Genomic DNA, 15,000 nt, shown 5'->3' with positions numbered 1-15,000 from the left:
TCAAGAGATTCACATCAGTTCAAGATTCATGATTCACATCAGTTCAAGATTCATGATTCACATCAGTTCAAGATTCACGATTCACATTGATTCATGATTCACTTCAGTGTAAGATTCATGATTCATGTTTAATCCCTCATTTTAATGTTGAGTGTTGAGATGGAGGCTTCAGTTCAGATCAGCTATGGTGTGTGAGGCAGCACATTCTTTCATTTTTCTTTCATTTATTTATTAAAGGCAATTATTTAACATTATTTGTCTTTTAATGAGCCCCTTCTCAATTCCTGTAGACGAGCAGCATTTGGATCGAGTGTTCACGTTAAGGTCACGCGTGTTGGAGTGTGTTACGTGTTCAGTCTATAGACTTGACTGAGTTCAGAAATGAGAGTGTTTCTCTTTAAGAGCTTCTGTGTCATCAATACACTCCTCGATTATCTGCAACTCCACATTACAGCGTTTACAGTGTGAAAGTGTGTGTGTGTGTGTGTGTGTGTGTGTGTGTGTGTGTGTGTGTGTGTGTGTGTGTGTGTGTGTGTGTGTGCATTCAGCAGCCGAGCAGAAGGTTTTCCACAAGGACAGACACTGATCTGACGGCCCTCTGTCTGTGTGTGTGTGTGTGTGTGTGTGTGTGTGTGTGTGTGTGTGTGTGTGTGTGTGTATGTGTCTGTGTGTGTGTGTGTGTGTGTGTGTGTGTGTGTGTGTCTGTGTGTGTGTGTGTGTGTGTGTGTGTGCGCGCCTGTCTGAAACTCTCGCTCTATCTTTCTCCATGAGGAAACTGACTGTCTCTCGTTACCCATGACGACTGCAGCTGTCACTCTGACACCTGTCAATCAATCAATCACATCGACAGCTGGAGAGCAGCTTCAAATCATAACGAGAAGCCATACTTCCTGCAGCCTCTGAGCTCAAGAGTTTCACGTGTTCATAGAGGTTTATCTATTCAGTCTTTTACAAATGAAAAATAGTTTAATAGTTGATTAAAAGATTAATAAGGGCATTTCCTGCTCAGTAAACACTGTAGAATTGTATAAGTACTAGTGGTCATTCAGAACGTTCTCATAGAAGACGTCATATCATCATGTCAGATGTACATTCAAAGCTTCTACTGAAATATTGAAGTTAAGCTTTGAGTGTCTTTCATTACATATTTATGTCATAATCCTGAAAACATGATCTGTTTGGTAATACAGTCTCTGAAAATGAGTTTTAAAAGTTCATAAAGTTCAATAATACAAAGGATTTGCTTTAATAAAGCACATGAAACATGTATTTTACCAAAGCAGTTTTAGCCCAAAGTTGATCAAAGCTAATCATCTGAACAAATTATGTTCCAAGTTTGGAGTGTATATCTCAAAACATGAGCGCTCAGCAGTGTTGAGTTAGGCTGCAGTACCAGACATGACCACACTCAGTTTACATTGGTGATCATGCAAGAGCGCCCCCTAATTCCATGTGTGTTTTGAGGAGTATTAACCGTCTTCTTTCATATTTATTTGTAATATTAGTAATGCAGGCGTCACAGTCTACAGTAGTTTGGGGATATTTGGTTAAATTAGACTCTGAACAATGTTTACATGTGGATTGCTGTAGCAAAGTAATGTTTTACCACTCTCAGTATTCTTGCCGCTAATTAATTAATAACTGCTGCTCAGTAATAACTATCAAAAATCAGCCGGCGGATATAAAAGCGAGACATGTTAGGCTTTCAGATGATATATAGTTGATCATGATTGATTTATATTTAGACTATAACATTATGGGTAAAATACGGTAAACAGTCCCACAGGTTGTAGGGTGGCAGTAAATGTGTGTTAATCTTGTACTCTTCCTACATGACAACATAAAACTGTGGTGAAATATGTCATCAGAAGAGTGAGATGTTTACAACGATATGTACAGTAGTCATCATGATCAGATTAGGATGTAATAGTAAACGTAAGTGCACAGATAGCGGAGACAGCTAAGGTGTTAGCGGTAGAAATACTCATTTGTGTTTCGTAATTTGAATAAAATAACTATTTAAGAAAGAAATGCACACATATTTAGAAAACATCAGGGTATTATAGATATGTGTGCTTTATTTTAACATGTTATCTAATGTAAAAACTGTCTACATGGCCGCCTCGGTGGTTTTAGTGTTAACGGAAGCTAAACTGATGCTAAATGGTGTGTGCTAATTGTGTCTAGTGTTGTGAATTTACACAAATGATTTCTCCAGACTGCTGCTTTTGAATGAGTTTTGGTCTTTAATGTTTCCAGTCAAATCTGCATCTAGAAGCAGCAGAATAATCCTGCTCTCCGGCCACACTGACATTGTGTAAATGTTGCGATATTAGCATTAGCTTCATGTCGAGTTGTCTGATTAGCATTAGGACGGCAGAGGCCGTTTATTTCCCTGTGTTTCTGCCGAAATGTTAATGTTCTCCTTCCTCTCATTAGATCAGATCTTCAGACTTTGATTAATCTGGAGGAGTTTTAGTCGAGCTGCGTCTGCTAAGATTTCTTCATTATTTTAATCACAAGAATCGTCCTGGGTGTATTAGTTATCGTCCAGTAATGTTGATTTTATCTTGGTAAAATGCAGTAATTATTCTCTGAGTTCATCGTTTCTGAGACTTCAGCTGATTTATAGCAGATTCTGCACTATTGTTCATTCTTATATCTGACATCTGAAATGACCAAAATGCTAAACAAGCGTGCGCTTCTTCACTTCAGTGTCCCAAATAATGAGTTCTGTTCAAAACAGTTTTCCAAAGTTTTTCTAAAGTCTAAGAGTTTCTCTGAAGATTTAAGCTGCACTAATGCTCCAGTTTATAGACTAGCAGGACTAGTTTCTTCCACATCTCCTCCAGTCTTCTGCTGTGTTTTAATGGCATTTTGACTGCTGTGGCTGTATAGTTTGAGCTTTAGTCTAGTCTGTGTGTCAAGCTGTTTTAGTTTCAGTCATGATCATACTGTTTTTAGTCTAGGCAGATTCAATCATCATTTTTCCTTTAGTTTTTAAAGTAATTTTAGATTATATTTAGTCAACTGAAACCACAATGTTCTTTCAGACAAACCCATTCCAAACAAAGTTATTACATTATATTGTTGTTACCTTATAGACTACAGCCTGATCCATATATAAATATATTGTTTTGATGATTTTATCGGACAATATAAGTCTCTCACCGATCTATCAACATCCATTATTTATCATATTATTATACTATTCACATATGTTTTACACAGCAGATGCCCTTCCAGCTGCAACCCAGTACTGGGATATATATATTTGTTATTATATTGTTGTTACCTTATAGACCAGAGCCAGATCAATATATATAGTTGTATCGGCCGATAGCCTCTCTCTGATGTATCGGTATCCATCATTTATTATACCATTATTGTTTATATTATTATTATTATTATTATTATTTAAATTTTTATTATAATTTTTTTATTTTCAATATTATTATTATTATTATTTTTATTATTATTATTATTATTATTAAAAATATTATTATTTTTTATTTTCATTATTATTATTTTTTTATTATTTTATTATTATTATTATTATTATTATTATTATTATTATTATTATTATTATTTATTATTATTATATGTTTTTTTATTTATATTATTATTATTTTTACTATAATTATTTTTATCATTATTATTATTATTATTATTATTATGATTATGATTATTATTATTCATTGATTCATTTTCTTGTCAGCTTAGTCCCTTTATTAATCCGGGGTCGCCACAGCCGAATGAACCACCAACTTTTTAAAAAAGTTTTTACGCAGCGGATGCCCTTCCTGCCTCAACCCATCTCTGGGAATATTATTTTTATTATTATTTCTATTATTATTATTGTTTTTATTATTATTATATTATATTATATTATATTATATTATATTATATTATATTATATCATTGTTAGACTAGAGCCCGATATATATATATATATATATATATATATATATATATATATATATATATATATATATATATATATATATATAAAAAGTACAGAGGAAACTTTTTTCTGTATTTAAAATAAGTATTTTCTATTTAAATATATTTTAAAATGCAATCATTTCCTGAAATATAAAAGAATATATATATATACAGGGCTTGATGTTTGGCCAACCTGCCAAATGCGGGATTTAGATCTATGGCAATAACTTGTTTTTAAATGTAATTTTTCTACAGGTTTTGATTAATAAAAAGTGCATGTACACAGCTATGTTTAGCTTGTTTTTATTTTGAATTAGTTACAATTTGTAGCTGAGAAGAAATTAGTTATATGAAAAAAAGGGTAAATCCATAATGTGGAGCCCTGAAAAGTCGAGTGAAGCACGCACAGCACATGTGCTCATGCTCACACACAGCTCATACACAACACACACAGAGCGTGCAATGAATGAGGAGGCGTGTGGACACGACACAACATCTAAATCAAGTCATTTCAGCATGTCAAAGTCACATTTATGCATATAAAATATATTTTCCAAACAACAGAACTGTGGCGAGTGAAAATACAGAGCGGCTAGTAATATTGAATACAGCCACAGTGGCTGCTGATCCAAAAACTTAACGTCAAGCCCTGCCTATATATATATATATCTATAAAGCTAAATATGAGCAGTTTTCCACATTTTACGGTTCTTGTTTTTAGTTTTCCCGGTTTATTTCTGCTTGTGATTTGCATTATGGGATCTTGATCTTACAACGTTTACCCTTGATTAGCTTTAAAGGTGTCTGTACTGAGCATGTGTAACAGTGTGCAGTGCTGTATCGTGTGTGTTGGTGTTGTATATTACGCTACAGAAAGCTTGTCATAAACAGCAGCACAGTTACTGTTGTTTGACTGATTCCTCTAGGTATTATCTCGTATGCTTTATATTATTTCAAACCTCTGAAATGCCAGTAAAAGTCCCTGTGCTAAACTGTAGAGTTGAACTATCAACATCAGAAGTGGACAGAGCCGAGATCGACATCCCATAATGCAAATCACCACCACAAAACACAGAGAACACTGAAGAAGCTGCTCATTACTGGATGTTTTTTCTGCTGTGTGGACTTCAGGTGGTGTTGGCCTCGAGCGAGAAACGACAAGGTTTATTCCAGAGTCTCAGGTTTAATCCTGCAGCTCATATCCAGTGTCTTCTTCCCACGATACACAGCGGTACTCTGCAGTTTACTGAGTCAGCGCTGGTAACAGATACTCTACTGTTTAACTCTATAATTATGTGTTGCTTCATGTTTGAGATCGATTTATACCAGTGTACACTGCAAACAACCTGCCGCTCGAGTCCAAATACCTACAAACCCTTAAATCAAGGAGCATTTTCTAGACCAGCACAACATATAGTGCTGTTTTCAGAGTCAGAATGAAGAGAGATTTCCATTAAACAGGCCGAATAATCTGAACTGAGGGAGTCGTCTCATATTGACATTAGATATTCTCCTCAGATTCATTCATTCATTTCCTTCTCGGCTTAGTCAATCCTTTATTAATCAGGGGTCGCCACAGCGGAGTGACCCACCAACTTATCCAGCATATGTTTTAAGCAGTGTATGCCCTTCCAGCTGCAACCCATCACTGGGAAACACCCATACACACTTATACACTACAGCCAATTTAGCGTACCCAATTCCCTTATAGTGCATGTGTTTGGACTGTGGGGGAAACCGGAGCACCCGGAGGAAACCCACGCCAACAAGGGGAGAACATGCAAACTCCACACAGAAACACCAACTGACCCAGCCGAGACTCAAACCAGAGACCTTCTTACAGTGAGGCTATGGAGCTAACCAATGAGTTTTATTTAATTTTGTGTTTTATTTATTTATTTATTTATTTATTTATTTATTTTTATTTTTTTTTAATTTATTTAATTTTATTTTTATTTTTTTAGACTTAATTTAAATTATGTTTACTTATTATTGTCATTTTATTTTTAAATAAATTGTTTACTTCTTGTTAATTTTATAATTTATTATTTTATATTTATTATTTTTTATTTTATTCAATTTTTATGTTTTCAATTTTTTGCATTTTAAATTTATTATTTAATTTAATTTTAACTTTTATTTTTTTAATTATTTTTACTATTGTCATTTTATTTTTTTATTTATTTTTAATATTTTAATTTTAATCCAATTATTTTTTATTATAGTTATTTTATTTTATTGTTATTTTTTAAATTAAAATTTTAACTTTTTTAATTGTAATTTTTTTTATTCATTTCATTCTTGAATTTTATTTTCGGCTTAGTCCTTTTATTAATCTGGGTTCGTCACAGCGGAATGAACCGCCAGTTTATCCAGCATATGCTTTGCGCAGTGAATGCCCTTCCAGCTGCAACCCATCACTGGGAAACACCCATACACACTCATTGATACACTAATACTCTACGGCCAGTTTAGTTGATCAGTTCCCCTATAGCGCATGTGTTTGGACTGTGGGGGAAACCGGAGCACCCGGAGGAAACCCACACCAACACAGGGAGAACATGCAAACTCCACACAGAAACACACACTGACCCAGCCAAGACTCAAACCAGAGACCTTCTTGTTGTGAGGCCGCAGTGGGCCACTTTAGGAACCCCTGCATTAGATAATGTATTTACTAACATGAACAAACAATAAGTAATACATTTACTGCATCATTGTTAGGTTATTAAAGTTAAAGATCATTAGTTGATGTTATCTCAGCCTGCATTCACTAATGTTAACAAGCACGACTGTAGATTTTAATAATGCATTAGTAAATGTTGAGCTATGTTAATTAAGGTCATTCAGACTTAATGTTAGTAAATACATGAACTAATGGACCATTATGCTCAAGTGTTACGATATCTCCTGTAAAAAGCATTGAACAGTAGTAAAGCTGGTGTAGATCTGTGATATTTTGGTGGATGTGCTGCGTTCAGTATTACAGCACACCTCTGCTCTACAAGACTCATGATTTGAGCGGTGAGTGGTAATAATAGTCATTCTTGCCTTGACAAACAGCACTAATTAGTTGCGTTTTTGTGAGCGGTGCAGTAATGTGATGCGTTCCTCAGCGCTGATGGAGAATAATCAGCCAGGGTTTAATCAGAGTCTGGAGCCGGAGCGTCTGCGCTTCAATACTGCTTTCACTGCTCACTGTTGAGTTTATAGAGTGTTTGTTTGTTCACACCGGCTCCGGTTGCTTACATTAACACCAAATCCAGCAACGCTGTTTTTACATGTTGCAATGTGATATCTCTGCTGAAATGAAGCCTGTAGAAGAGTAGTAGACTGACTTTTTCAACAGGCAAAACATACAAACAATGTATCTTAGTTCATTTATTTTAGATTCACAGAAAATTTAACAGCGCCCTCTAGTGGATTTGTCATCTTAAACCTACAATGAGGTGCGCTAAACAATGTATTTCAGATTCGTAAAAATGTAGTAGCGCCCCCTAGTGGATTTGTCATATAAAACATACAATAAGGTGCGCTAAACAATGTATTTCAGATTCACAAAAAAATTTACAGCGCCCTCTAGTGGATTTGTCATCTGAAAGGTACAATAAAATTTACTCTTTATATCACGTTTCAAATTTGCAAAAAATAAAAAAACGTCCTTTAGTTGATTTGTTATCTGAAATGTACACTGAATAATATATTTCAGATCTGCAATAATGAAAACTGCGCCCTCTAGTGGATTCGTCATCTGAAACGTACAAAGAAGTACTCTTAAGTAGTGCACTCCAGATCGCCTCCAGTTGCCTATTATAAGTATTTCAGATTCACAAAAAAAGACAGTGCCCTCTAGTGGATGCATCATTTGAAATGTACAATGAAGTGCACTAAATAATGTATTTCAAATTTGAAAAATGAAGCAGCGCCCTCTAGTGGATTTGGCATATGAAACATACAAAAAAGTGCACTAAATACTGTATTTCAGATTTACAAAAAATAAACAGCACCCTCTAGTGGATCTGTCATCTGAAGCTTACAATAAAATGTGCTCTTTATATCATATTTTAGATTTGCAAAAATAAAAACAGTGCTCTTCAATGGATTTATGATCTGTAATGTACAGAAAAGTACACTGAATACTATATTTCAGATCTGCAATAATGCAAACATCGCCCTCTAGTGGATTTGTCATCTGAAAAGTACAATAAAGTTCTGTAAGTACTGTATTTCAGACCGGCTCTGGTTGTTTACATTAACACCAAATCCACCAAAGCTGTTTTTACATGTTACAATGTGATATCCCTGATTAAATAAAGCCTGTATAAGACTAGTACGCTGACTTTTACAACAGGCAAAACATACAAAAAAAAATGTACCTCAGGCAATAATTTCTGCTTTACCGAAAACTGTAGCAGCGCCCTCTGGTGGATTTGGCATATGAAACATACCAAAAAGTGCACTAAATAATGTATTTCAAATTAGTTCAAGTTTAACAGCGCCCTCTAGTGGATTTGTCATCTGAAATGTTCATCTGATTTCATGTATTTCAGATGCAAACCGTGCTCTCAGACCAGCTCTGGTTGCCTACATTAACTCCACTCAGACCAAAAGTTTTTACATTTTGCATTTTGTAATATCTTTGTTAAAATAAGGCCTGTATATTTATAATTCGCCTACTTTTGGCAAAACGTATCCCGAAAAAAGAACCCACACTATATATTTCAGATTCGCAAAATCGTAACAGCGCCCTCTTGTGGATTTATCATGTAAATGTACAAAAAATGTACTCTAAATAATATATCTCAGATTGACAATGATGCAAACAGCGCCCTCTAGTGGATTAATTGTCTGAAACATACAAAAGAAGTTCTTTAAATGATGTATTTCATATTTACAAAAATGTAACAGCGCCCTCTAGTGGATTTGTAATCTGAAACGCACAAAAATACCTTAATTCATGTATTTTAGATGGGCAAAAAATGTCCTCAGACTGGCTCTGTTTGCTTACATTAACACCAAATCCACCCAGACCAACATTTTGACAATTTGCAATGTGATATCTGTTGAAATAAAGCCTGTATGTTTGTTGTATTTTCAATTCAAGCAATATGAATAACACAAAAAGAACCCTTTGTAATGTATTCAGATTCGCGATAATGCAAACAGCGCCCTCTAATGCATTTATTGTCTGAAACCTACAAGAAATTATCTTAATCTATGTATTTCAGATGCAAACACTGCCCTTCAGTGGATTTATGATCTGAAACATATAAAAAAGTGCGCTAAGTAATGTATTTCTAATTCAACAAAATTGAACAGCGCCCTCTTGTGGGTTTGTCATCTAAAATGTAGAAAACATTGTATCATAATGAATTTTTACATTCGCAAAAATGTGGCAGCGCCCTCTAGTGGATTTATCATACAGCAAAATAAATTAGTTAATAAAAGTATTATGTTTAACAATGTTTTTAAACGACTTCTCTCTGTTAATCAGCACTTGCGAAATATTTGAAATAGATTAAATTGTACTGGAGTGCTAATAATAGTGTGGTCAGCCGTACAGTCTCAGATTGAGCACTATGGCCACTGCAGCAGTGATAATTCTGCTAGTTGAAGAGTTAAGAGCGAACAAGGCCAAGCTAAGCGACTCCACGCTGATATACAGCCTGCCTTTACAAACACGGCAGTAAAGATTGGAGCGTTTGAATGAATCATGCAGTCAAACGACGCTTCATTACTGGAGTCATTAGTCTGCTGGAGGAGCCGATAGCTCACGGACACACATCAGCCTTGGAGAAGCTCAGAAAAATGCTGAAAACCTCTCGAAACCTGCAGGATTAAATTAAATACCCACACACAAAGCCAATCAAAGACCTCTATGCACAACTCTGAATAGTCAAATATACAGAATAATCATTTATTTCTTTATTATAGATAAACAAAACGACCATAAGCCACTTCAGAGCTACATTTACACGTTCACAAATACTCGTTAAGGCTTCTGTGTTTGACTCTGTCTCTGTTATACTATTATTTGAAACCACAGGGGGCGATTTGGAGTGCTGAAAAATTAGTTTATGAATAGTTGCTGATCTCTGACATAAATGTAAGCTAAATGTCAGCGCCCTCTAGTGGAGAAACATCCGAAACATACAAAAAAACAGACCCTAAGTAACATATTTCAATATTCGCAAACAGGTATCAGCGCCCTCTAGTGGATTAACCATCTAAAACGAATAAAAACAGACCCTAAGTAACGTATTTCAATATTCGCAAAAACGTAGCAGCGCCCTCTAGTGAAGAAACATCCGAAACATACTAAAAAACAGACCCTAAGTAACATATTTCAATATTCGCAAACAGGTATCAGCGCCCTCTAGTGGATTAACCATCTAAAACGAATAAAAAAAAAACCTAAGTAACGTATTTCAATATTTGCAAAAACGTAGCAGTGCCCTCTAGTATAGAAATATCCGAAACATACAAAAAACAGACCCTAAGTATCATATTTCAATATTCGCAAAAACGTAGCAGCGCCCTCTAGTGGATTAACCATCTAAAACGTATAAAAAACGGACCCTAAGTATCGTATTTCAATATTCGCAAACAGGTAGCAGCGCCCTCTAGTGGATTAACCGTCTGAAACATACAAAAAACTCACCCTATGTAATGTATTTAAATGTTCACAAAAACGTAGCAGCACCCTCTAGTAGATTATTAATCTAAAACATATTAAAAAACAGACCCTAAGTAACGTATTTTAATATTCGCTAAAACGTAGCAGCGCCCTCTAGTGCATTCATCTTATAAAGTGTATAAAAAACAGACCTTAAGTAACGTATTTCAGATTTGCAAAAACGTAGCAGCGCCCTCTAGTAGATTTAACATCTGAAATGTTCAAAAAACAGCCCTTAAGTAACGTATTTTAGATTCACATAATGTATCAGCGCCCTCTACTGGATTTATCTTTTGAAACAAACAACAAAATAGACGCTAAGTAACGTATTTCAGATTTACAAAAACGTATTAGTGCCCTCTAGTGGATTGATCCTCTAAAACGTATAAAAACTGACCCTAAGTAACGTATTTCAATATTCGCAAAAACATAGCAGCGCCCTCTAGTGGATTAACCGTCTGAACATACAGAAAACTGACCCTAAGTAACGTATTTCAGATTCGAAAAGATGCATCAGCGCCCTCTAGTGGATTTCACTGCATGGTCATCATAGCAAAGACAAAATAATCAGTTATTAGAAATTAATTATTCAAATGATTATGGTTAAAAACAACACAATTAAAGAGTAATAATAGTTTAGTCTAGAGCGGTATATGTAGATGACCCTCTGCATCGGCGTTGTTCCCCTGCTCAGCTGTTGATTGAACCGTCAGCAGTTTTACAGCCTTCAGTAAACAGCGCAGTAAATAAGAGTAAAGCGCGGTCCGTCGCCGCTGCTCTCCTTGGACTCAGAGGCAGGTTTTGTCAGATCGGCGTCTCCTCCATCCATCAGACTCTGTTATTGACCTCCGAGAGCCCAGAGATGATAATATCAGCAGCTGATGGACTCGGGGCCGCCATCATTCATCAGACGGGCCCCGGATCCACATTCACACTGTAAATCCAGCACTCCATTACAGAGCAATCCCTTTACTCTGCTTTTACTGTCACTGAAGAGCGTCAGCGCTAATCCAGAGCAAACTCACACTCTTCACTGTGTGCAGCTGGAGATGAACATAGTACATAACGGGTTCACACGGGCGAGGGGGATACTTACTCCTGTTGACTTAAGGGTTCATGAAGGTTGCTGGTTTGAGTCTCGGCTGGGTCAGTGTGTGTTTCTGTGTGGAGTTTGCATGTTCTCCTCGTGTTGGCGTGGGTTTCCTCCGGGTGCTCCGGTTTCCCCCACAGTCCAAACACATGCGCTATAGGGGAACTGATCAACTACACTGGCCATAGAGTATGAGTGTGTGTGTGAATGAGTGTGTATGGGTGTTTCCCAGTGTTGGGTTGTGGCTGGAAGGTCATTCGCTGCATAAAACATATGCTGGAATAGTTGACGGTTCATTCCACTGTGGCGACCTCTGATTAATAAATGGACTAAGCTGAAAAGAAAATGAATGATGAATAATTTCATAATTTCTTTTAACGGTAGAGTTTGTGCTTTTGGATTCCTTGAACAATTTCTGGATATTTGCATATTTAAATATCTGCAGATAATCTTCAATTAAATAAAGCATCTTTAATACACTGACATTATAAATGGGTCATTAAACGTTAATAATGTGGAATCATATTTAATCAGGTGGAAAAAGGTGTTTAGTTTATTGATGATGAATTCTGTGATTTCTGTTTGTTTATTTACGCTCATCTGCTTTTCAAATGAACGTATGAAACATTAATGCTGTAAGAGTTTAGAAAATAATTAAACATCTTTAATTATTAATCTTTGGCAAGCAGAAGGAGCTGCAGCAGAAGTTTATCATTATTAATTATTATTAAATATTGCAAATTGTCATTATTATTGACATTGGTATTATTATTAGATTAATATTTATAATAGTAGTAGTAATAATATTGATGATGATGATGATGATAATAAAAACAACAACAACAACAACAACATTATTAATATTATTATTATTATTATTATTATTATTATTATTATCAATATTATTATTATTGTTTTCATTTTTATTATCATTATTATTATAAAAAATATTATTATTATTATTATTATTATTATTATTATTATTATTATTATATTAATACTAAATTGTTGATCTCTCTGACTTCTTTTGAGAAACAATAATATTAAATTAAATTATTTGTGGATCTTCGTCTCTCACATTTTATATTTCAGCTTTATCTTTTGGCTTGTGTGTGTGCGTGTGCGCGTGCATGCATGTTTGTGTGTGTGTAAAGTGTGTGTGTGTGTGTTTGGTCGCTGGTGTGCACTGGTGTGTGTGTGTCTATTGGTGTGTTTGGTCAGTATCAGAGTCCGGCAGTTGCATCTGCATTTGTGTGTGATCTGGCAGCAGCTCAGCGTGCTCTCCACAGACGGTGTGTGTGTGTGTGTGTGTGTGTGTGTGTGTGTCCTGCAGCGCTGCACAGATTGTTTCTAGACGAGTTTTAGCAGAACACCTTCACTGTGCAGGAGCCTGAGGGCCAGAGATACAGCTGCAGACCTCAAGAGTGTGTGACGCACACACACGCACACGCACACACACACACACAGAAAACACAGACATGCATGCACACACTCACAGAGACACAGACAGACACACACATGGACACACACACTTCAGCGTGCACACACACACAAACATAGAGACAAACACACTCACACATTCTCTCTCTCTAACACGCAGACAGACACTGACACACACACACACACAAGCAGGTGTGCGTGCATGCGTGCGTGTGTGTGTGTGTGTGTGTGTGTGTGTGTGTGTGTGTGTGTGTGTGTGTGTGTGTGTGTGTTGACAGTGTTATGTGGGTCAGTGTTGTTGTCAGCCATCAGAACATATAACAGCCTCATTCAATAAAGCCACAAATTAACTCTGCTGCGCCCAACAGGCCAGCGGTGGTACTGACACACACACACACATACACGCACACACACACACACACACGCACACACAAAACTGCAGTTGCTGCAAATGACCATTATTATTGTTTTTACAGTAAATATGAAGGATACACATTCTCTCTCTCTCTCTCTGTGTATGTGTATGTGTGTGTGTGTGTGTGTGTGTGTGTGTGTGTGTGTGTGTGTGTGTGTGTGTGTTCTAGCTGATCTGTGCAGTTTTATCACCTTCTGTTGTGTGTGTATGCAGACCCTCACAGACCCTCCCCACATCCAGCAATATAGAGTGTGTTTGAGCTGTACTATAGTAAAGTCTGGTACTCTGTGTTTACTACAGTATCTGCAGCTCTGTGTTAATGACTGCTCCAGTATACTGCAGTGTTAACTATAGTACTGTAGTTTGTATCATAGTATGACATTATGATTATATTATCTGTAGTGTTTACTACAGTAAACTGCTGTATTGTTGTATAATATACTCTATAGCTGTACAAAACTACAGTATTAGCTCATTTGTTTATTTCACTACAGTAAAATAAGCAGTACACAACAGATCAGTTACTATAGTTGTTGTGTTACCATAGCAACTGTAGAATCACCACAGCTGATTAATTAAATTCTTTTATTGTAGTGTTTTGCAGAAACGCTACAGAATTTTCTGTAATTTACTGGTGTTTATTTATGTGTGTTTTTAGGTGTAGTATTTACTGTAGACATCCACAATTGAAATACCTACACATATTAACACATTTTTAACATATGTGCATACTGTAGGTGTGTTGCACATATATTTTATACATGTTGAAACAAAAGATTAAAAATAAACAAACAAACAATAAATAAATAAATAAATAAATAATACATAAATAAATAAATAAATAAATAAATAAATAAATAAATAAATGATAGATAAATAAATAAATAAGCAAATAAAGAAATAAGCAAAAACAAATAAATACGTAAATAAACAAATATAAAAATACATAAACAAAAAATGAATGAAAATGAAATGAAAAAGTAAATAAAAGATAAACAAAAACGTGAATAAATAAATAAATAAATTAATAAATAAATAAATTCATTAATTCATTAATTCATTAATTAATGGATAAATGAATAAATAAATAAACAAAAAAATGCCTAAAAAATAAATACATAAATAAATAAACGAACGAACGAACGAACAAATAAAAACATGAATAAATAAATAAAAAAAATACTACAACATCATATCTAAGTAGAGTTTCAGTTAGTTCATCTTAAATTGTGTGAGTATATTTGAAAAAAGAGACAACAATAATCATATGGTTTAAAATAAAAGGAAAATCTGTCATTTTCAATTTCAATGTCAATCATCAACTCAATTTTATAATCAGTTACATTTTTATTTAATGCTAAAATCATTCAAATATTAATAACATTAAATATTTACATTATAAACATTGTGTACATTTCAAACTGTGAATATATA

At 34.9% G+C, this 15,000-nt stretch overlaps 1 protein-coding gene across 41 annotated transcripts in view; it reads left to right on the top strand.

Moving 5' to 3' along the window:
• Positions 1-15,000, top strand: part of ptprda (protein tyrosine phosphatase receptor type Da) — a 334,943-nt gene that overhangs the window by 161,289 nt on the left and 158,654 nt on the right. The window lies entirely within an intron of this gene.

The sequence above is a fragment of the Danio rerio genome, chromosome 7, assembly GCF_052040795.2.
Source record: "Danio rerio strain M-AB ecotype USA chromosome 7, GRCz13ab, whole genome shotgun sequence".
Lineage (NCBI taxonomy): Eukaryota > Metazoa > Chordata > Actinopteri > Cypriniformes > Danionidae > Danio > Danio rerio.
This window is presented reverse-complemented; position numbering and strand designations above follow the sequence as displayed.